The sequence below is a fragment of the Saccopteryx leptura genome, chromosome 6 (assembly GCF_036850995.1).
Source record: "Saccopteryx leptura isolate mSacLep1 chromosome 6, mSacLep1_pri_phased_curated, whole genome shotgun sequence".
Classification (NCBI taxonomy): domain Eukaryota; kingdom Metazoa; phylum Chordata; class Mammalia; order Chiroptera; family Emballonuridae; genus Saccopteryx; species Saccopteryx leptura.
Window position 1 is genome coordinate 41050475 of NC_089508.1, and position 24193 is coordinate 41074667.

The 24193-nt window shown below is 40.6% G+C and overlaps 1 protein-coding gene and 2 pseudogenes across 4 annotated transcripts in view; 1 reads left to right on the forward strand and 2 right to left on the reverse strand.

The window, feature by feature from the left end:
- The window catches only part of LOC136375842 (single-stranded DNA-binding protein, mitochondrial-like), a 29835-nt pseudogene extending 18202 nt beyond the window's left edge, over positions 1-11633 (forward strand).
- The window catches only part of DAAM1 (dishevelled associated activator of morphogenesis 1), a 168401-nt gene that overhangs the window by 131577 nt on the left and 12631 nt on the right, over positions 1-24193 (reverse strand). The gene's annotated exons all lie outside the window — the stretch shown is intronic.
- LOC136375843 (large ribosomal subunit protein uL6 pseudogene) lies at positions 14900-23174 on the reverse strand (annotated as a pseudogene).

The following is a 24193-nucleotide window of genomic DNA, read 5'->3' on the forward strand; positions in this document are numbered from 1 at the left end:
CCTTTCTTCATTTTTCCATGCTATATAAAATTATATAAATACAACGGTAGGGGTGGGGGGGAGGGAGTACCAAAGGATCCTATTTCATTACTTAAGAGCAGAGAGGAGTCATGCAGGGATATCCTTTTGGTCACAGAGAAACCACAGTGATGCCTCAACTGTTTCAGGATGAGATGAAGAGAGAAATTGGTGAGGATAACTGGGCATAAAAGTCACTGAGTCCCACTGTGACAATCTGCCTTTGGCAGTGAGTACCATCCACTGAGTAGTTCTGCATGTGCATAAGGGAGCCCAGCAGCGATGCTCTCATAGTAAACAAGATCGCTTCCATCCCTGCTCTCAGGAAGAGTGAACTTTAGTGGAAAACTTTACAGTGTGAACAGCGAGCACCAGATCCAGTCTGGGACACTGGGAAAACTAGTCCAAGTGTGAGGTTACACACCTAACCTATCCAGAGAGCCCAGGCCCACATGTGAACTCCCCCATTGCTTTGCATACTTTATGCAGTATAGGAGGAACACTGTAGAAATGTTCTGTTGGAACAAATTAAACTTGCAAATCACACTTCGGATACCTGGCCATCTCAAACAGGTCCTTCAGGACCTTGACACAAGCACAGATCTGACCGTCTCACTGCCAGCTGTCTCAGTTCAACAGTGGAAGAGGACCAGAGGGTAGCCTGCATAGGTGGTCTGTCATGGAGCCTGAGACTTCCCCTCTTTGCTGCAAGCACAATTTCAGGAGTGAGGAACAGCAGGAAGGAAATGAAAGGTACACCACACCCTTCCTGTCCGCATGTAAACCCACTGCAGCACAGTGCTTTACCTTCAGAAGCACCCTGGGAATGTGCACGGGAGTCTGTATAAAGAATCATATGCTAAAATTAGAACATAAGAGAATTACTTTGAAAGTAAACTATATATTAATTAGTTTGACTCTGAATAAAGGAATATTTTGACTGAAAACAATGGTTAGTTGTTTCACTAGAAATTTCATAGACTTATGCTGGACACTTGTATTAAAGTCCAGAAGTGGAAAAACAATCTGACAGAAATATAACCAAAGATACGGAAAAACTGAAAGCAAAACTTTGCGTAACTCCATGGCACCATTCCCACCGCACTTTCTGTGACTGGAGTCGGGCAGGGTCAGCCTATGTAGACAAGTGACACAGGATGTTGGTGAGTACCATGGCCCATTCCTGGATTCTAGGGCAAGGGCCCTTACATTATATTTTTAGGACAAATACCTCTCAACTCAGTAAAGATCTTTCTCAACTTCTGTTTCTCTTGTTAATAAAAGGGAATGGGAGATTTAATTTTTGCTGGTAGGTATGTGGACAGAAGCATATAAAGCACCCCCACCCCATTTCAGAGAACTGAGAATCCTGCTGAAATCCACTGCTGTGTCTGCCCGTCTAGCACACTGCTTTTATAGGATGCTCTGATTTCCTTTGCACTCTTGGTGTCATGCCCCCCACCACTCCAATTGTGCCAAAAATGTGTCAGTGCTGAGCAGACTCCAAGGATATGCCAATTAGACATTCTCCCTGGAATTCTAATCTCCAGAGCCGCCTCTGCTTTGTAGGTCTTTTTTTTTTTTTTTTGTATTTTTCTGAAGCTGGAAACGGGGAGAGACAGTCAGACAGACTCCCGCATGCGCCCAACCGGGATCCACCCGGCACGCCCACCAGGGGCGAAGCTCTGCCCACCAGGGGGCAATGCTCTGCCCCTCAGGGGCGTCGCTCTGCCGTGACCAGAGCCACTCTAGCGCCTGGGGCAGAGGCCAAGGAGCCATCCCCAGCGCCCGGGCCATCTTTGCTCCAATGGAGCCTTGGCTGTGGGAGGGGAAGAGAGAGACAGAGAGGAAGGAGGGGGTGGGGGTGGAGAAGCAAATGGGCACTTCTCCTGTGTGCCCTGGCCGGGAATCGAACCCGGGACCTCTGCACGCCAGGCCGACGCTCTACCGCTGAGCCAACTGGCCAGGGCCTGCTTTCTAGGTCTTTAAGGTAAAAAGGCTACCTCATTATCTTCTGGCAAATTCTTTGTTGTTGTTGATTAATTTTACTTTCTCTTACTTGCAATCAAAATAATTTGATGCACCAACTAAAAAGAGCAGAGAGATGCCAGTCTGGCAATACTTAGTGCCTTCTCTACGAGGTTACAGAGGCACAAACCACGTCAGCTTAGGCAACAGCACACCAGGGAAGCAGGCATTAGTTCAACCTCCCTCAACCAAACGGAATGTCCCAGTGGAAAATCTACAAATGGATTTTAGTGAAAAGTGTCCCGAGCTCCATTCTCAAACTTCTTGAAAATAGTAAGAGGTACCAAGTTGGCCATTCAAATACAAAAAGCAACAAACAATCAATAAGCAACTAACCTACAATTTTAGCATACGTTTCATTAGAATCCTTGCAGTCATTCTTAGTTGTGCCAATGCCATCAGGTGTGTGTTTCTTGACACATGAATACGAGGGTTCAATGAAGATAAACATCAATCAACAGATACACATGGGAAACTTTTTAACTTTTTAACAGCAAGATCATATATTTTATAGTACCGTGCAAAATAATTCCATGCACTGTTTCTCCTTTGACCTTCACAAAGCCCCTCTAAGTAGGTAGGGAGGCGAGGCATCATAATACTCATTTTATAAAAGGGGAAATTAGATCAAACCTTGCCCAGAATCACAGAGCTAGTAGTGGCAAAGCTGGCCCAAGGAGAGCCTCAAATCAAGATCTCTGCCTGCCAAACCCAGCATGCTACTGCACTGCCCTGATGAATTCAGAGTCCTTGGACGACATCGTGTTTAGTCCCAGGGTTTCTCAGTGCCCACTGGGACAGATGGGGCTCAACACAGCTGTGCGGTAAGGTCGGCGGAAAAGCAGAGGCAAAGAAAGAGGAGCCCCTTGCTCTACCTTGTGTTCACGGGGAAAACAGTTTCATCAGTGCTGCTTCACTAACCACATTCACTGTTTGGCTTCATTAGGACATATTAATTATCATGAATAGAGTCATAGTAAGCGTTGTTGGAAGCAATACTAAGTGTGGTTAATGAGAAAACCACATAATAATTGACTTCGTTGTTCAAAACTAAGCAAACGTTTTTAGACAGAATATTTAATTTTAGCACCTTTAAATATTAACAAAAACTTTAAAACCTCGCTGAGTGTTTGTTCTAAAGTTGATCAATCAGCTTACAGATCAAGTACTATTGATTAACTATTTATAGGTTAAGTATAGGTAATAAAAGTAAAATATTTGGCCCCTGCCATTTAGGAGCTTAAGTTCCATGACATGTAGAGGCTTGATCCACCGCTTGTCTGACTGCTCTGGGTCTCATCCTCAGACCAATCTGTCTCCTGCCAGAAGCTTCTGGTAAAACGAAATCCCAGGAGGAGAAACCTTGAAACTTTGGTCAAATGCTTAAAATCAAAAACTGAAGCCAAGACAATACTTTTCACTGTGGTTTAGTGATGGGCAACGGAGGCCATTCTGGAAAATGTGTATCTTCAAAACAAATAACCACATCCATAGCAGAAACCACTCTTGGGTCCAAAAACAATCTACGGCTAGCACCTAAACAGGGTAAGTGTATGCATTTGGAGCAAGATGTTGGACCACAGTTAAGAATAAACAAATTGCATGACTACATGTAGTACCACAGTACCTGAGGCAAAGACGCGGACACCAAAGGTGGTCGAAAATAACAGGATCCTGAGAGAGAGAAGCCAGAGTAGGTGCTGAATGAATCGGAACACATGATGGCCAAGTTTAGGTTCAAACCAAACATTTCATGTTTAATTTTTTTTTTTGTATTTTTCTGAAGCTGGAAACGGGAGAGACAGTCAGACAGACTCCTGCATGCACCCGACCGGGATCCACCCGGCACGCCCACCAGGGGCGAGGCTCTGCCCACCAGGGGGTGATGCTCTGCCCCTCCGGGGCGTCGCTCTGCCGCGACCAGAGCCACTCTAGTGCCTGGGGCAGAGGCCAAGGAGCCATCCCCAGCGCCCGGGCCATCCTTGCTCCAATGGAGCCTTGGCTGCGGGAGGGGAAGAGAGAGAGAGGAAGGAAGGGGGGGTGGTGGAGAGGCAAATGGGCGCTTCTCCTATGTGCCCTGGCCAGGAATCAAACCCGGGTCCCCCGCACGCCAGGCCGACGCTCTACCGCTGAGCCAACCGGCCAGGGCCAACATTTCATGTTTAAATGTTCATGAACATATTAAAGACATTGGCACTAAGTCTTGACTAGATCTAAGGTCCAGTCACAGAGAGCAAAAAATTCAATTTTCTAGACTTCAACTCAGGTTTCACTGCTGGAGGAAAGAGTATTGTATAATAGTCTACAACAAATTTACCATGAACTAAAGGAAAAAAAGTGCCACTAATTACAAGCAGGTGTGGAACATAACAACAGAATAAAGAATGTGAGTGATCCATGAAGGAGAGACTGTAAAAGCCCTTCTTGAAGTGCTGTGATGAGAATAAAAAGTGCTCTTGCTTGTCCCAGCGGACGGCAGAGAACACGAACCAGAACACTCACCATAGCATGCCCGTGATCTCCAATGCAGGTGATGGCAATGCTGGCTAACTGCTATGGAGGACGTTTTTCCAGCCCTCAGGAAGATTATTTTTTAAAACAAGAAAAAAACAACAACTCATACAACCTCACCTACAAGGTGAAATAGGCTGGTGATGGGGTGGGGGGAAGAAAGGTGGAGGGAGTTAAATTTCTCTGCAGCCTGACATGTTTAGCCTGAGTTTGCAGAGGCATTAGATATAAATTTGATGTAGGCACCACCACCACCAAATGCCAACATTAGGAAGAATACAGTTATATATACTCAAGCCACTGAGATTTGAGTTAATGGAAATTAAAGAAAGAATGTTTACGATGTCTAGGGAAGGTCTTTTTGTTAATTGCCACTCTTCTGTCCACTGGCCAGCACCTCTCTGGAGAGCTAACATATTTTTTGTCTGTGTAATATGGCCGTATGCAGTCTCAGCCCTTGGACATCAGTCATACAAAAGCATTAATCACTTACCAGTCATATGAGTGGACAGAGGAAGGGGGAGATTTGTGCCTAATTCTTCTATGTATAAATTATAACTTGTAAATTCAAATTTCAAGGTAGATAAAGTAACAAATATCCAGTCATAAAATTATCCCCAAAGAACTAGAAGCCATTAGACATTCATACATAAGGCTAAACGCCATTGAACTCCCCCAAAAGACAGAATCTGAACAAGATGAAACTCATATAGATGTGCACCATTGAAAAACAGGTCAATAATGAAAATCAAATCTTAGTAAAATTTTAACTTACCCTTATCTCACTCCTGGACAGAGAATTAGAAGTACAGTATTGACTCTAATGAAAGGAGGTGGTAAATACTAACTTATTAATATACTATTTCAGAATCTTGAACTTACATTTGAATATGTGCAAGTCTGATTACTGGACATTCATAGACCTTTGAAAACAAAACAACACGGCCCAGAAAAAAACAGTGCACAAATGGCCCATCTACTTACTTTTCTCATTTTAGGTTAGGGACCAACAGCAGAAATTTTCCAGCACCTGAATTCACCTAAGCAAAGCTTTTCCTTTACTGTGATTAATGTCTTCCTCGGGTCTTCTGGGGCAGAAAAAAGTCTACAGTCAGCCAACTTGCTGTTTTGATGGATATGTGCTATCTCTGCACTGTTAAATGGAGTTGCCAGTAGCCACATAAGGCTAATGAGGGTCTGAAATATGACTAGTGTGACTGAGGAACTGAATTTTTTTTTTTTTTTTTTTAGAAAATTCAATTTAACAGGGTGACGTTGGTCAACAAGAACACATAGATTTTGGGCAAACATTTCCACATTATTTGGACAGTCAATTATGTTGTATATGCATCACCCAAAGTCAAATCATTCTCCGTCACCTTATATTTGTCCCTCTTTACACCCTTCCCCCAGGAACTGAATGTTTTATTTTAACTAATTATAATTTAAATAGACATATATAGCTAGTCACTACCATATTAGACAGCATAGGACATGTTTTATATAGAAGTATCAAATCTCAAATTTCACCCAGAATTCATTATTATCGCCTGACCAGTAGAGGCGCAGTGAATAGAGTGTTGACCTGGGATGCTGAGGTCCCAGGTTCAAAACCTCAAGGTTGCCAGCTTGAGCGAGGGCTCATCCAGCTTAAGTGTGGGATTGCTAGCTTGAGTGTGGGTTCATTAACAAGATCCTACGGTCGCTGGCTTGAAGCCCACGGTCACCGGCTTGAGTAAGGGGTCACCAGCTCGGCTGGAGCCCTCTGGTCAAGGCACATAAGAGAAGGAATCAATGAACAACTAAAAAGTGATGCAACTACAAGTTGATGCTTCTTATCTCTCTCCCTTCCTCTCTTTCTCTCTCTCTCTCTCTCAAAAACAAACAAAAAATCTCATTATAAACCTACACTGATTTATAATTGGAAGCTCATCAAAGGTGGAAATGTCACAAAAAGATAGTAGGATGACTTTTTTGTGGAGAAGTTGTAATGTAGATAAATCCACTCATAGTACTCAAGTTGAAGGTGGCTGTATAAAGTGTTAAGGGTGACTGATGCTACCTGCTTACTGCCTGAGAAATCAGTCACAGACACTCACAGGAAGCTGGTCCTGAGGCCTGGCAGGTCAGACAGCTGCCTCTCTGAGTCACTGTGGTTGATAACAAAAAAGGCACGTATACAGTTTAGGAAGAGCCCATTTTGCACTCCCCACCCACATGAGAACCAGCCTTTTTCAGACAGTTCTCTTTCTCCCAAGACCGGATCAAACAGAAAGCCAAATGAACAAATGTGTGTTGAAAATCTGTTTTAAAAAACTAAAAACTGTCTGACCTGTGGTGGTGCAGTGGATAAAGCGTCAACCTGGAAACGCTGAGGTTGCCAGTTCAAAACCCTGGGCTTGCCTGGTCAAGGCACATATGGGAGTTGATGCTTCCTGCTCCTCCCCCCTTCTCTCTCTCCCTCCCCTCTCTATAATGAATAAATAAAATCTTTAAAAAAACCCAAAAAACTAAAAACTGCTAAACTTCTATTTTGGAGAGTTGGGGAAGGTATATGAAATCTGAATCTGGTCAAAGCATGGCAGGGCCACAAATAGTCCAAAGAAATATACAATTATTGTATATATTCATAGTGAAGTGAAATTCTTTATAGTCCCAAGTGATGTCATTAAGCCCAATACATCAATTACTACAGAGATTGTACAATGGGTTAGTTAGCCAACAGAAAACACATTAACTGTACTCTAATCTTCAATTCTTCATGGTGATACTAAATTGACCCTTAAAATTGATGTACTTAAAATCTTTTTTTTTTTGTCTAATCTAAAATATAGGCTTAATAAATTGGGCAGATAATTTGCATCATGTAATAAGCAGGCAGGTGTTTAATCCACACACTCCCAACTTCATTTTAATGGGAGCAAGATATTGATTTGACAGAGATAACATGGGATATTGAAGACTGTGCCTGAGAGGGGCAGTTTTTAATGGAGAGAACATAGGAACCCAGGGTCCTCTCCTGACCCGAGTATGGCATCTAATGGAAGTTAAAAGGAGGTATGACTAGACACTCCTCAAGGAGATGAGCTGAAACAGCACTGGAGAGGGCCTACGGACCAACACTCACCTTCTAGACCCTACCTGCAAGTAGTAAATCCCCCCCACAAGGAAACTGTCAAAGGCTCACACTGGGTGTGTGAATGAAAATCTGGAGAGAAATCGACCCTTGCAAACATCATTCATAAAGTCCTGCTCTGCAAGAATACAAACGGGGAATGTGAGAAAGGTGATCGTAAGAGGTGGGCCTTCTCTGTTACAGTGGCTGCAGCAGGCAAAATGATCTGACTGATTACTGCCAGCATATGACCCAAAGCAACCAACAGTGGCCAGGACACAGTAGGAGTTGTCATATTTATATAAATATGACAGGTGTCCCCTTCCTGGCCTACTCCCCAAGTCGGCCACCCAGGGCAAAGGAACTGGGGTCTTGCCTTTGGCCGGTGTCCTGGGCCACTTCCAGCATCTCCAGACTTGCCTGTTCACTGCCCTGGTGGATTATAAAAAGTCCCGTTATTCCAAGCTCAGACAGGGCAGATTCAAATGCCACCGCCCGCTGCAGGCCTTTAAAAAGCCCGAGAGGCTATAGCCTGCAGAAAGCATGGTCTGTGGCAGGCCTGCCAACAGCCCCGAGCCAGCTGACCAGCATCCAGTCACCGTTTCTTTTCCAAACATCAACTGAACAAACCTTGATTCAGCTCTTAAGTTTCGCTCTGGTGGAGCACAGCGCAGAGGAAGCAGCGAGAGACTGACTTTAGAGAAACTAATCTGGGCATAAACTAAGCCCGTGTTCCCGTGGAATTAGTAAGAACTCTGGGGTCCTTTATGTTTGTTTGAACCCTCCATGTCGAGCTGAGGAAAAGACATATTTCTTTTTTCTCCTCGGGGAGAATAAAAGCAGGAAAGTAAAAATTCCTGGTAATGTCATATCCAGTCAAACAGGAAGGTTTGTAGGCCCAGGGCTGAAAGGTTTCCAGAGCTCCACTGAGCCAATCTGAAAATAATTTATTTTATTTTCATTTGTTTCATTTCCTCCAAATTATCATTCAACTCCATGCTCCCACACCTACCCAGACAAGAGGAAACATTTTGTAAACATACTGTTTAGGAAACACCTGAGATGTGGGGAAAACTGAAACACTCATTCATTGCTGGTGGGAACATAAAACAGTGTAGCCACTTTGGAAAACAGTTTGGCATTTCCTCGACATGTTAAACATAATCTCCATATGCCCCAGCAATTCCATACTTAAGGTATTTACCTAAGAGAATTAAAAACGTATGTTCACACAAAACTTACACACAAATGTTGACAGCAACATTACTCATACCAGCCGAAGAATGAAAACAACCTAAATGTCCGTGAATAAACAAAATGTGGTATATCCATAAAATGGAATATTATTTGGCAAAAAAAAAAAAAAAAAAAAGGATTAAGTACTGGTACATGATATGACATGGATTAACTTTTAAAAACATTATACTAAATGAAAGAAGCCGGACACACAAGACCACATATTGTATGTCTCCATTTATATGAAATGTCCATACTAGGCCAATCTATATAGACGAAAAGCATAGTAATGGTTGCCTGGGATGTGGGTGGGGAGGGGATCGGATGGGATGGGATGGGATGGGGTGGGGTGGAGGAGGGTGGGGCACACAGATGACTGCTAATGCCTATGGAGTTTCTTTTTAGAGAGTTGAAAATGTCCTTAGATTAGATCAGGGGTCGGGAACCTTTTTGGCTGAGGGAGCCATGAACGCTACATATTTTAAAATGTAATTCCATGAGAACCATACAACAACCCGTGTACATTTTGCATTATCCAATAAAAATTTGGTGTTGTCCGGAGGACAGCTGTGATTGGCTCCAGCCACCCACAACCATGAACATGAGTGGTAGGAAATGAATGAATTGTAATACATGGGAATGTTTTATATTTTTAACGTTATTATTTCTTTTATTAAAGATTTGTCTGCGAGCCAGATGCAGCCATCAAAAGAGCCACATCTGGCTCGCGAGCCATAGGTTCCCAACCCCTGGATTACATTGTGGTGATGGTTGTACAACTCTGTGAATAAACCAATGAACTGTGGAAAAAACTAATTAACTATATTCTGAAATAGGTGACTTATGTATGTGAAATATACCTCAATAAAGCAAAGCTGAGGGAGAAAAGAAGGGAAAGAGAGTGGAAGGGAGGGACTTCAGACCTGCGATGGCTATTCTTCTTCTCAAGGTTTTTCTTTATCATTTTTTTTTACTTTTTCTCTTTTTTAACCATAGACTCTTAAGAATTGCAGAAAAAAAAAAAAAGAAAAAAAGAAATACAAACAAAATAAAGCACAGAAAATTACCCCCCTTGGTGATATATAACTATGGTCCACTAGCAAAACCAAGAAATTGACATTGACTCATTACAGTTAACAAGACTATTTCCAGGGATGCCTTTCTAAAACTGCTTCTGGGTCATAATCCTTGAGGTTACCCTCCTACTTTTTAACCTTAAACAGTGCCTTTAGTTGTGATTATTGCAAACTAAATAATAATTCCAGTGACAGAGATATGAGCTATGGACAGTTTAACATCTGCTAGTTCCTAATTTGCCTTGGGAAGAAACGAAATTACCATTAGTGAAATACTTTAAGGGGTCCTTCAAGCTCATTATGTCACTCACCAAGCTTTTTCCCAGGAAGGGAACTCGGTGAGTCTCTCTCCAGAGTGGTGTTGGTGACGTCCTGTGACATCTAAAGCTCTGGTACAGCCTTTCCTCAGGCAGACAAAGAATTTGCAATTAGCCAACCCTAGTTCCTTCCGAAAGAAAATAGACTGGTGGAGGGCTGACCGAAGACAGGAAAATAGCTCCCGCTTAAGATAACAGATAGCTTTTTAATTTCCGTGTGGGAAATGGCAAGAAAAAAATTCCTGCTCAGGTGAAGTCTTTCACTAAGTTCCCGAAATCCCCTCGCTTCTCAGCTTTATGGCTTAGAAGCAAAAGTTCCTGCTCATTTGTCTAATGATTAGATTTCCAAAATAAGACTTTTCCTATGTTTTCTTTTCTTTCTTCCTTTTATATTCTTAACTCTGGCTCTGACACTTGAGTAAAAAGTGAGGTAAGCCAGAGAACGTCATTTCAGATGAAAAACACGGAGGCTGAAATTATGGACTGGAGTGAAGCATTAGGCTTTGCCGCAGTCAACAGAAAGGCATTTATACATGAGAGATGACCTTCCTGAGGAGGCTGAGGAGCAGGCTCCGGCCAGGAGTCTGCGGGAGCAGTCAGAGCTGCCTAGGCCCTGCCCACAAGAATCAGAATGGGAAACACGTAACACCACACATCCAGATGTGGAGCTGAGATGCACACAGGACCCTCTGCAAACTGTCACCAGACACTTGTAGTTATTCTGGCTCACCTACAGTCCCAAACATCCAAGGTAAACTGAGGTAAGCAAGTCCCAGGAATCACAGGGGAAAAAAAAAAAGGTAGCCCAGAACAGGCGTGTTAATATCAATTTGGCTGGTATGTTGATGGCACGTGGATGTAATAATGAAAATAGGTGACCACTGCGGAGAACTGAGCCCGGAAGTTGTGCTTTGATAGATGACAGAATCCAGGAAAGAGACCCAAGACGCTGCTTGGACGGTGGTGGTTAAAATCAGGACAAGGTAAAGCATGCTACAAACACAATAGGGAAGGCACACAGCATTGGGAGAAAAGAAAACAGAAACTGTCTTCTGCCCATAGCATTACTCTTTACTGTTTTAAAAGAAAAATTAATTTAAAAAAAAAAGATTTCACCATCCCCTACCCACCCCAAGTAGTGAAGGAAGCCCACATCCAAACAAGACAACCATTTACAAATACGTACGCCACATAACCTTTTATTCAAGGGTGGAGACAGATTTCAGTCCCCTGGTATTACAACATAAACAATTTTTCTTTCCATATAAGTATGTGCTGGACTCTCAGCTGGCGGTGGTGTCAGCTTACATCCGCCACGGCTTCTATGAATAGCAGCTCAGGTGGGGACCTGAGGAGTGGCCTGTGAGCCGGACCACAGAGCTCTTCATCCTTGGTCATCCTAATTGGGTAACCCCGAAACACGGTGTAAAATGGGAAGGGGGGAGTAGCAGGGGTTTTCAATATTTTTTACGCTGTGAAACACTTTATCCAAATGAAGTCTCATGGAGAACCCCAATATGCAGAAAACCTTGAAGCAGACAGGCTGGCTCAAGCCGGAAGGTGTGTGAGAGAATGGGGAGTCTCCCATGAGACACTTCCTGGAACTGGTACTGCACGGCACATAGTATGAAAACCACTGAGAGCTCTTAAAATAAAAACTTCATCCTACTTTAAAAATCTAAACTGAAACCAAGAAAGACAAAGTGGTATCTAATGCCCAACTCTTACTGGGGCCATAGAAGGAAGTGGGAAGGTATTATAAGGGGCCTTTCATTTATAAGCATGCAAAATACCTTACACAGATATGTGTGCTCTCTATTCCCAATGAATTTAATATACTGTGATTAATAAAAATGAAATTCATTTAAGTGTAACAGAATTCATGGCCATGTGGGAATCTATAGTTTCGTTTTAAATTAAAAAAGGAATCACCACATTGGGAACCACCACTAAAGAGAAAGTAACAATATTCCATTTCACTTGAATTAAACAATATAAGTAAAACTCCTTAACAGACTTTACAATGGCCTTTTTTATTTTAAAGATTCTACTGCCAACAATGTCAAACTAGTTAGATGATCTTGCCTATTAGCTGCAGCTTTTAGAATGTTGCTTTGAGGGGCCTGGCTGGTGACTCAGTGGACAAAGCATCAGCCCAATGCATGGATGTCCCAGGTTTGATTCCTGGTCAGGGAACACATGAGAAGCTATCATCTGTTTGTCTCCCCTTTTTCTCCATTTTCCCCTCCCATAGGCAGTGGCTCGATTGGTTCAAGTATGACCCTAGGTGCTGAGGATAGCTCTGTTAGTCCAAGCATGTCATCCTCAGGCACTAAAACTAGCTCGGTACTCGAGCATCAGCCTTAGATGGGGGTTGCTGTGTGGATCCTGCTAAGGGTGCATGTGGGAGTCTGCCTCACTATCTCCCTACCCTCACTTAAAAAAAAAAAAAAAAAAAAAAAAAAAGCCTGACCAGGCAGTGGTGCAGTGGATAGAGCGTCGGACTGGGATGTGGAAGGACCCAGGTTCGAGACCCCGAGGTCGCCAGCTTGAGCGCGGGCTCATCTGGTTTGAGCAAAAGCTCACCAGCTTGGACCCAAGGTCGCTGGCTCTAGCAAGGGGTTACTCGGTCTGCTGAAAGCTCCCGGTCAAGGCACATATGAAAAGCAATCAATGAACAACTAAGGTGTCACAATGCTCAACGAAAAACTAATGATTGATGCTTCTCATCTCTCCGTTCCTGTTTGTCTGTCCCTGTCTATCCCTCTCTCTGACTCTCTCTCTGTCTCTGAAAAAAAAAAATTGAAAAAAAAAATGCTGCTTTGAGAGGAATCTGAGGCCATGTCCATGCTGGGTAGGAAAGAAATGTCACATTACATAGTTAATAGTTAAACACTGTCTGCCATTTGAAGGGAATAGGAAGTGAGGGAAGGGACACATATATTTGATATCCAGGGCTGTGTCAGATAATCACCTAAGATGTAATGGTCAGTGGAGACCTGAGTTCTTACTAATTAGTCATCATACTACATTTATTAGTAGGCGAGTAACTCATTCCAGGTTTTAATTGTGCCAGGCCTAAAAAGAGGGCATCCTGATGTCTGATTCAAAATAGTCAGAGTCAACTCAGAGAAAGCTACATGCCTTTAAAAGCCACTGGAGACAACAAAACTGTCACAGAACTGGTGAGCTAACCCAAACCTCTCCATTTTACAGGTGACAAAATCGAAACCCAAAAGGTTGTTGGCCCAAGTCACACAAGTTGAGAGCAGGCTAAAGAATTTGCATTCTCCCATGGAGAGTGTTCTACTACATGAGTCATAATATGTAGTCTGAATCCTTGACTTAATTACTTGTGTTAGTTCTCCTTGGGACAATTCATAACATAAGGGCTTTTGGTTTGATACTATAAAACAATTCTCCCTGAAAAAGAGTTCATACTTCTCAACTAGATGATTATACTAAATAAATCATAGTATTATTGCTGTTAAAGTATTCTATACTTTGTCTCTTTTAAATTTTGACATTAAAAACAATTCTTCAATAGAAAACAAGATAAATTATACATTTGAGACTCTCAGTAAACACAAACCAAATAATAATTGCCCATCTCAGTAGAAAATTAATGATATCCTACAAGATGACAAAAGTTAGACCCATTTGGGACCAGACCGTTTAAAAAATAAAACCTAAATAAAGAAAATTACAAAATGTGAATTCATTGGTCATACAGTCTATCTAAAACTTCTATAATAAGAATGAACAAGGGACAGTAGAAACAAAATGACAAGAGTATTTTATACTTCTTAAGTCAACTTTCTTTGGTCAATTCATAAAATAATATGGAATTCCTTACCATTAACAAGATGTATGTTTGAATATTTTTAGTCCAGAACTTTACCAGCCGCAGAATAAAAGACTTTATCATCTTTCCCCTAGCCGGTTGGCTCAGCGGTAGAGCATGGGCCCAGCGCGTGGAAGTCCCAGGTTCGATTCCTGGCCAGGGCACACAGGAGAAGCACCCATGTGCTTCTTTACCCTTCCCCCTCTCCTTCCTCCTCTCTATCTCTCTCTTCCCCTCCCATAGCCAAGGCTCCATTGGGGCAAAGTTGACCTGGGCGCTAAGGATGGCTCCAAGGCCTCCACCTCAGGTGCTAGAATGGCTCCAGTTGCAAAGGAGCAATGACCCAGATAGGCACAGCATCACCCCCTAGTGGACATGCCCAGTGGATCCCAGTTGGGCACCTGCAGGAGTCTGTCTCTCTGCCTCCCTGCTTCTCACTTCAGAAAACTACAAAAAAAAAAAAAAAAAAAAAGACTTTATCATCTTTATTCTGTTTCATATTAAATATATGTCACAAAATTTTGCCATTGTAGGTCAAGAAAATATAGAAATTTAAGGTAAAACATTTCATGATCCCTTTTACATTGGAGGTGATATTTGTCTACAGAATGTGTGAGTGACGTATCTGGTTCCTTACTTAAAAAGGGATTTGGAACTTTTTTCTCCCAAATCAATACACGGCTTTTATTACATCTTTAAAATATCACAAATAAATCTGAGGAATCATCTGGCATCTTGATGAACAACTTAAATCTTATTCATCAGCCTGCTGAACTGTTCCTTTTTTAGAAACATAGATGAGATCCAAAAATTTCTGATATCCTTCTTTTTAACTGTTTTGGCTTGCTGAATCAAAGCAGCTGAATTTGATACAAGTTCAACGTCGTTTCCTTCAAGAATTAACTCATCTTTCTGGGCTCAAGATACTGAACAAGCCACGCCTGACCTCATCTGAACCCTGCAGATGTATTTTTCGCCCAAGAAATTTCTGATTTCAACAAGAAAGCCATTCTCCTGAAAAATGGCATTGATTGGGCAGTAAGGTACAGACGTCACCCGGTAAGAAAAGCCCAGCGTAACACCTTGATCACGTTCTGTACAGGACTGCAGACAGGGCAGAAGTGGCTCGTTCCTTTCTATTTCCCCACCATTGGTCAGCCTGGCCCTTCTCTTTCTTCCCAAGGAGCCTGAGTCCGGCATTGATGTGACTGAAGTGCCCCCGCAGGGTGCCCCCTAGGCCCTTCAAAACACCTGCACACCATTCTCTGGCATGTGGACCATCTGATGGCTGAGAATGGTCTCCACCCTCACCGCGGATGTGGCTAAGAGAGGGCCTTTGGTACTCCTGGAAATGCTGCTCCATCAGGCCACTTCACAATGAGTCAAACCACTTGTGATCTGAATAGTGCTTAGGAACTAACCAATCGGCTGAAATATCCATTTTTCCGGGCCAGGAAGACAGGACTTGATGTTTCAGGAAAGAGAGTACAAAACTGACCTTCACCTCAGGATCTTGGTCCTTACTCCAGAGAATACTCTCCTAGCAACCTCTGTGCCTACTGGGTGGAACCATATCTCCCGCAAGTGCACAGGGACTACCTACCAACATCTGCCTTAAAGAAAGCGCAGGGGATCTGGTGTGTTTTGTTTGGTACTCTGAATGAAAACAGCTGCAGTGCCTCAAAGCAGAGACCCAGGAAAAAATACTACTGCGTAAGTGGTCATCTCTAAAACATGCTGGAAATACTGCATTATATTCTATTATAGGGTTATACCATTATCGTCTAAAATTAGTTTCAAAGCATGAACCTTTTTAATTTTATTTTCTGTTTAAATGAGAACACACCTAAAGCACTTAAGGTAGGTGAAAAGCCATCTCCCCCACAGTACTGACTCGTGCTGATACACCAAGGCAACCGGATTGCCAGGAGCACAGCATTTTATTTTTCTAATGTTAGGTGATGCACAGGCCGCCCTTTAAATACCTTAGCTAGCATTCGAGTATGTTTTATAACAGCATTTATAAACAAAAAGTACGGGGTATAACATTTCTTTCATCACATAAACCATTCTTATATAAACTTCTGCCTCCCTCCTCATAATATTTGGATTATTTCATTGTTCTACCTCTTATTCTTCCAAACATATTCAGTCCGATGGAAAAAACGACCTATCATCTCCCGTTCTCTCTGCCTTCAGAAATGCCTTCCCAAGAGCAATCTCACTATCAGCAGAAAAACCTCTTACAGTAGGAAAACCACTGAGGCAAACTCCAGGAAATGCAAACGGGCCATAAAATGACAGGAGCTGACCTAAGGTTTCCCTCCAGATAATGAGGAAAGGGCTTGTTAAGATAATTGATTTTGCAAATCGGCAGCCAGAGACCCTTAATCTCACAGAAATATTTTTGGTCATTTTAAATTTGCCTGGAGGTCTCCTAAGTTTCCTTCTAATGGGTTCCATGATTGTTTGCTGCAATTATGAAAAGTTCTGGTAGCTTCATATTCGCAATGCTAATTAATTTCTTTTACGATCTGTTCAAACTATTGAGACTTAATAGTGAAATGGTCAAACAGGCCCCTTGAGAAAGAAAGAAAAAATATAAATAGCTGGAGAAAAAAAAACAACTCCCGGTCCTTAACAAATTTTGAAATAGCAAATTAAAATACAATGTGATAGCACTTGCCAGTTGCTTAATCACAGATAACAACTGTAAGTGATACTCAGCGCAGTCAGGGAAAGATGCTTTAATACGCAACTTCAGTGTCAACTGGCAAAACCTTTCTTGAGGACAATTTGGTACTTACAAAAGCTTTAAAATTATATACTGTTTGACCTATTTATTTCATTTCTAAGAATGTATCCTAAGAAGACGATCGGAAACATGAAAAAAAATGTTCATGAGTGTTTAATGGAAAAAGTATCAGGAAAATGATTACCCATTAAAGTACATAAAATGGAAATAAATGCCACCGTCTAAGAAGTTTATTGAGAGTTTTAATAACCTCATGTCCATTAGGATGGCTACTATGAAAAAAACAACAACCCAGAAGATAACAAATGTGGGTGCAGATGTATGCTTCTGTTGGTGGGAATGTAAAATGGTGCAACTGCTATGGAAATAGTATAGCAGTTTCTCAAAATATTAAAATAAAGCTACCTAATGATCCAGGCCTTAGGTATATCCCCACCTCCAAAACTGCTCACAAAAATTAGAGGATATTTCAAAATGAATATGAAGCGATAAAATATCCCCTAATTTTTGTGAGCAGTATATATATCTAAAAACACCAAAAGCATGGTCTCAAAGAGATATTTGCACAGCCATGTTCATAGAAGCATTATTCATAATAGCCAAGAGGTGGAAGCAACCAAATGTGCTCCATCAGTGGGTGAATTAACAAAATGTAACATACATATACAATGGGATAGTATGCAGCTTTAAAAGGAATCTGTCACATGCTACAAAACGGGTGAACCTTGAGGACCTTATGCTAAGTAAAATAAGCCAGTCACTGAAGGTCAGATACTGTATGATTCCGCTAATATAAGGTATCCAAAGTAGTCAAATGCATAAAGAGAGATGAATGGTGGTTACCAGGGGATAGGGAGAGAGGGGAAAAGGGAATTGGTTCTGTTTCAGTTCTGTAAGACGAAAAGGTTCTGGAGATCAGTTTTACAACAATGTAAATAACACTTAATACTATTGAACTGTATACTTAAAAATGGTTAAGATAGTAAATTTTATGTTTTTTACAATAAAAAAAGTTTTAATAACTTGAAACATGCTATAACAACATTTGGTTGGGAGAAGGTTGCATAAGAGTGCGGATAATATATAACTGAAAATATTTTTAAACTTCATAAAGATATTTTCCCATGATATTGATATTATTTGCCTCCTTTGTGAGATTTTTCTCTATTTCCTTATACTTTCTTATTTTTTTTCATATAGTAATCTATATTAATTTAATTGATTTTTTAGAGAGGAAGGGGGGAGAGAGAAATAGAGACAGAGAGACATTGATTTGTTGTCCCACTTACTTATGCATTCATTGGTTAATTCTTGTATGTGTCCTGACCAGGAATTAAACCCGCAACCTTGGTGTATCGGGACAACCAACTGAGCTAGATTAATTTTTATAATAAAATAAAGTAAGTTTCTGAGTTAACAGTTTCAGACTAGCCTTATGAATTCCCCATGCTAGGCAAGACAACATTAGTCAGAAACGGGACTACTTTTAGGGAAAAACACAAGATCTAGATATGGGCAAAGACACTACTGAGTATCTTTTCAGTATAGTGCTATTTGGGGTCGAGCAGCTCTGTCACGGACGATCTTTGATTTTTTGTTTGTTTGTTTTAACTAGGCCGATATCTATATAAGGAAAACTACAAAACTCTGATGAATGAAATCAAAGAACTAAAGAAGTGGAGAGAAACTCCATGTTAATGGGTAAGAAGACTCAAAATTGTCAAGATGTCAGTTCTTCCCAACTTGCCCCATTCGTGTTTCCATATTGTTTATGGCTGACATCCTATAATTGTGGAATTAAATAATTGACAGGGGCAGTATGGACCACAAAACCTAAAATATTTACTATATACCTGGCTGGCCCTTTACAACAAAAGTTCTTTACCCCATATTCTAAACTATCATGCTCTTAATATTTTACTTATTTTGACCCAATTTTCTTCCTCCAAAACAAAATTTAAAATACATAACCTCTTCTACTTCCTTTAAATGGCAGTCATACAAAGTTGTTCTTGTAAAACAATATTAAGTGTTGCATTTTTAAAAATAGAATGTTCCAATGGTGAAGATTTGAAATATACATCATGTTCTTTGAGGACAAAGGCCATGTCTTTAGAGAGCCTACAGATATGGAATAACTAGCAAAGCCCTATTATAAAAAAGCAATTATTTCATGATGTTCCTAATTTTTAAGATATGGCTATTTTCCAAGACTCAAAACTGAAACACCTTCTTCCTTAAGAAAATGTTTTTCCTTTTATGGAAGCTATAACCTGATTTAACAAAAACACTTGGGCCATAGAACTAAACAAATTCAAGTATCACTTAATGAATCTATATGTTGCATATTTGCTATAAGAATTTAAACTGCACTAATTCATGCACTGGAAGTATGTGACACTTAGACTGCTCTCAATAACAGTTATCTGGAAAACCCGACATACTTGCTCTACTTCCAAAGATTTTTCTAAATATCTATATACAAATGTATTTAGAAAATTTTATCTGTACATTCTATTTATCAAGTAAGTTTTTGATAAATCTCTAGTGATCATAAAGGTCCATGGCACTAATTATTTTCATCTTAACTAATTTACAGGACATAGAGATTTGTATCATGAGGTCCTGACCATGGGAAATTCTTTAAGACAAAGAGGGTTCTCCTCGCAAGTAATTTGCAAGGAAAAATACTGCGTGGATTTAGAAAGGCTTAAGGGACATACCAAAAAACTGTAACATATGAACTTAATTGAAATCCTGAGTTGAACAAACTTTTAAAAAGGGTAAATTTGAAAACTGATGAAATGATTGGTAATTTTAAAGAAATAATATTAAAATTATTATAGGTATCACAGTGGTATTCTAGTTATGTTTTTAAAGACAGTCCTGATTTTATTTTTTTGCATAAATACTAAATTTTTTTACAGAGGAAATTATATGGTGCCATGAACATGCTTTAAAATAACCCCCGAGCTGATGGAGAGTGGTTGGCAGTAGAAATGAAAGCTTAGTCATGAATTGATTATTGGTGAAGCTCTGAGTATTAGGAAGATTTTCAATATTGGCTATATCAGTAACTCTATACGTGTGTATGCATGCAGGAAAGTTTTAATACAACTTTTTTTTTTTATTCTTTATGTTCACTCTCTTTGAAACAAGAAAAGTATGGATGGAAAGCAGGAAGTCTGAGGGGGAGACATTTTAGGAAGACTTGAGGGTGCCCAGAAGCACAATTGTGAGGTGCCATTCATTTTTGGATTTTGATCTTAATAATCATCAATGTCTATTGGCATAATTTCTGTTATCTGGTATCCTGGGCTGAATTTTAAAAGACCCTCCTCCGCTATCTTTTGAGAATAAGTAGAACCTGTGAGTGTGATGAGATATCACTCCCACGGTTATGTTACATTCTATGGTCACAGGGAGAAGACCCTGTGTCAGCCTGACCCAATCAAGTGGGGTCTCAGAATGAGCCTTTTCTCTGGCTGACTGCAGAGAAGAAAGTCAGAGAAATGTGCTCCAGCTGGTCTGGAAGAAGGCAAACACCCACGGTGTGAACTGCCAGTGTGGGCCACATGGCATGAAATGTGGGTGGCCTCTATAGCTCAAAGCAGTCCCTGGCCAACAGGTAGGAGTCCTTGGTCCCATAGCCACAAGGAAATAAATTCTGCCAACATTCAAGGAGCCTGGAAGAATCCCAAGACTCAGATGAGAACTGTAGCCTTGGCCGACATGCAAGCTTTAGCCTGGTGAGACCCTAAGCAGAGAACCCAGCCACAACATGCCCAGACTCCTGACCTGGTGGAGTTTTAAGCCACTAAATTTGTGGCAATTCATTATGCAACAATAAAACTTATGTGCCTGGATAAGTATCTTATACCTGAACAGTACCACAGTACCTCAAAGCCTACCTCTACACCTGAGTTTAAGATCCTACTGGCACCAAGAAGTACCTAAACATTCAGCAATTTAACTTTTCATGCAGTGTTTCTCAAAGGATCATGAATCCAAATTTGAAAAAACCTTGAGCTACATAATCCCTTATACATGAACTATTTCATTTCCAACACACATAGTTAGCTTTACAGGCAAGATTACATACTTGAGTGCTTTTTACAGTGTAAAGGATTATACAGCAGAAAAATCCTGCAAAATAATCAAATGGAACATGTTTAAAGCAAAGTGTGACTAAGCCAAATGTATCACCAAAACCTGAGCTCATCATCACAGCAGGCATAAAATAGTGCAAAACTTTCTATCCTTTAATACAAGGGTCCCCAAACGTTTTACACAGGGGGCCAGTTCACTGTCCCTCAGACCATTGGAGGGCCGGACTATAAAAAAACCTATGAACAAATCCCTATGCATACTGCACATATCTTATTTTAAAGTAAAAAAACAAAATGGGAATAAATACAATATTTAAAATAAAGAACAAGTAAATTTAAATCAACAAACTGACCAGTATTTCAGTGGGAACTATGCTCTTCTCATTGACCACCAATGAAAGAGGTGCCCCTTCTGGAAGTGCGGCGGGAGCCGGATAAATGGCCTCAGGGGGCCGCATGTGGCCCGTGGGCCATAGTTTGGGGACCCCTGCTTTAATACCTACCCTAGTTCACAATTAGGAGGTATAAGCAAAATAGAAGCGAGATTCCACTGCAACAAATAATTTCTTTCGAACAGTTTCCCATGTCTCAGGTGGTCCATAAATACTATGGATTTATCTCAACTATTCTTTGTCCAGGATATCCATCTATTAATATAGAGGAAAACTTGAGATATACACAAGGAAAATAAATGGAAAAGTAAGTCATAGATATTATCCTGAAGGTCTAAAATTATGTTACTGAAATTTAACTTAGTCTGATTCTTTTTTTTAATAATAGCTTTATTGAGACATAATTCACATGCCATAAAATTCATCTATTTAAAATGTACAGTTTAGTACAGCGGTTCTCAAAGTGTGCGCCAGGGAGCACTGGTGTGTCCTAATTCCAGGTGTGCCCTATAATATTCCAGAGAAATATGTGCCTGTTGGGGACCAAAAAACCAACAGGGTTTTTGGAGTTTAGATTTTTGGGGGACAGAGGTGTGGGGAATTGGCTGTAAGCTGACAGTCTGCCCAACCCTCCACCTCACTTGCCTGATTAGGTTGCAAAAGACTGTTAAGATGTGGTGCTGGATTGTTTATGCTACACCCCCTGTTCCCCGGAAAGACTGGAGGCAAGTTTCTTCTATCCTTTGTTTGGTGTAAAGTTAAAATGATATGTATGGTGGGGGTTTTCTGCACTCAACACAATTAAGAGTAAAAAGAGAGGAATTCTTCAATGTATTGACAAGGAAATAAGAGTTTGCCTTTCACACATATGCCCAAACATTGAAGAATCACTAGGACACATCAGGCTCATGCTTCTCAAAAGCATAAGAATGAAAAAACTTAATACATTCATGCCAGGACCTGCTGAATTTACTAAATCTTACTAAGAATGTATCTATATATATAAAAAGATAACTTTTTGTCACTTTTTTATTTTAACCCCTCTTTTTTTTTACAAATTCTAAAAAGTATAACTCAAAAAATGTAACATAAAAATGTTTTTTAATATCAGAATAAATTTAATTTTGTCATATTTATTTCATTTAATTACCATAAAAGCACGCTTGGACTTTATATTTTTTTTCTTTAATATTTGACTTAATTATTATAACATATTTCTCAGAAATTTGTATATAGTGCGCCTACAATTTGTAGGATTTTTTTTTATAAATGTATTTTTTTTATTTATTTTTATTTTTTTACAGAGACAGAGAGAGAGTCAGAGAGAGGGACAGACAGGGACAGACAGATAGGAACAGAGAGATGAGAAGCATCAATCATTAGTTTCTCATTGTGCATTGTGACACCTTAGTTGCTCATTGATTGCTTTCTCATATGTGCCTTGACCGCGGGCCTTCAGCAGACCAAGTGACCCCTTGCTTAAGCCAGAGACCTTGGGTCTAAGCTGGTGAGCTTTGCTCAAACCAAATGAGCCCGCGCTCAAGCTGGCGACCTCGGGGTCTTGAACCTGGGTCCTCGGCATCCCAGTCCGACACTCTATCCTTTGTGCCACTGCCTGGTCAGGCAATTATTTGTAGGATTTTAAATGCACCTCGACTTCAAAAAGTTTGAGGACCACTGGATTAGTGGGTCTCAGTAGAGTGGTTTCCCTCCACCCACCCCACTTATTCACAGTTTCATTTTCCATAGTTTCAGTTACCAGCAGTCAACCATGGTCGGAAAATATTAAATTTCCCCAACCACTGACATCATCGGCTCCTGACATCCAGGATCACCCAAAGCAGAGAATGCTCTTCCTGACAGATCTTCAGAAGGTCAGTGTTAGCATCACAGGCTATATCACAATGCCTAGTCACTCTCTGTACTTCATCTTATCACTGAGCATTTTATCACCTCATATCATCATAAGGTGAGTACAGGAAAATAAGATATTTTGAGAGAGAGAGACCACATTCACATAACATTCATTATTCACTTTATTTTTATAATTATTCTATTTTATTATTAGTTATTGTTGTTAATCTTTTACTGTGCCTAATTTATAAATTAAACTTTATCATAGGAATGCATGGACAGGGAAAAACCTAGTATGTATAGGGTTGGGTACTGCAGTATCTATGGGTTTAACACATCCTCTGGGGAACTTGGGATGGATCCCCTGTGGATAAGAAGGGACAAACTGTGTAACCATTACCACTAATTAGAGAATATTTTCATTCCTCTATAAAGAAACCCTGGATTCTCGCTCTTTTTCACTATCATTCTCCCTTTAATAAATACCATGTCATGCTTACAAATTTCTCTGTAGCACTAGGAAACATTGGCCATCTGAGATTCAAAATCAGCATTAAAGGGAAGAAAAGAACTGAGGGTCAAAGACCTGATCTACGGGCATAACAAAGAATGGAAAGACTCTGATTTGAGATTGTAGAGTATTGTTTCCTATAACCAACGCTGTGAACATTCCTTTGAAAACACAGCCATGATCCAAATAAGCAAAACATGAAAGTCCTCGCCAGCGAAAGCACGGAACCTTCGGTGGGGGAGACTCTCCATCTATTGCGTAATGTCACTTGTTTGTTTCGGAAGCTGATGACAGAGAATGGCATTTAAGTAAAACCAGAGTCCTATATATTCCAAAGGAAAAAATCTGGGATTTAAAATAGCATTTTGAAATGTTTACACCCAACATTTAAACAGTTTTTGACATGCTAAAATGAATGTATGATGTT